Here is a 327-nt window from a genome sequence, read left to right as displayed (position 1 = left end):
TCATCTTCCCTTGTGCCCTCACTGGCTCTGGCAATGAATGGGGTGCAGAGATGCCAGAAGTGCTGTTGCTGGCACCTACCTGGACCCCCCTGTGCCGTGTACCTGGTCTGTGCGTGGATTTCAAGCAGAGTGAGAATGGGCAGGTGCTGGTCACAGGTGCCCCTATACCAGTGGTGGCGAGCCTATGGCACACGTGCCTCAGCGGGCAGTTTATCATTGAAAGCTCTAAAAGGTTTGCCATCACTGTCCTATAAGCAGAGGGTGGACACCCCCATTTCGTATCTCACTAAAACACATGCATCACCAGTTTATCAAATGACCCCTCCC

Source organism: Chinchilla lanigera, unplaced genomic scaffold (assembly GCF_000276665.1).
Source record: "Chinchilla lanigera isolate Chin_1 unplaced genomic scaffold, ChiLan1.0 scaffold00041, whole genome shotgun sequence".
NCBI lineage: Eukaryota > Metazoa > Chordata > Mammalia > Rodentia > Chinchillidae > Chinchilla > Chinchilla lanigera.
This window is presented reverse-complemented; position numbering follows the sequence as displayed.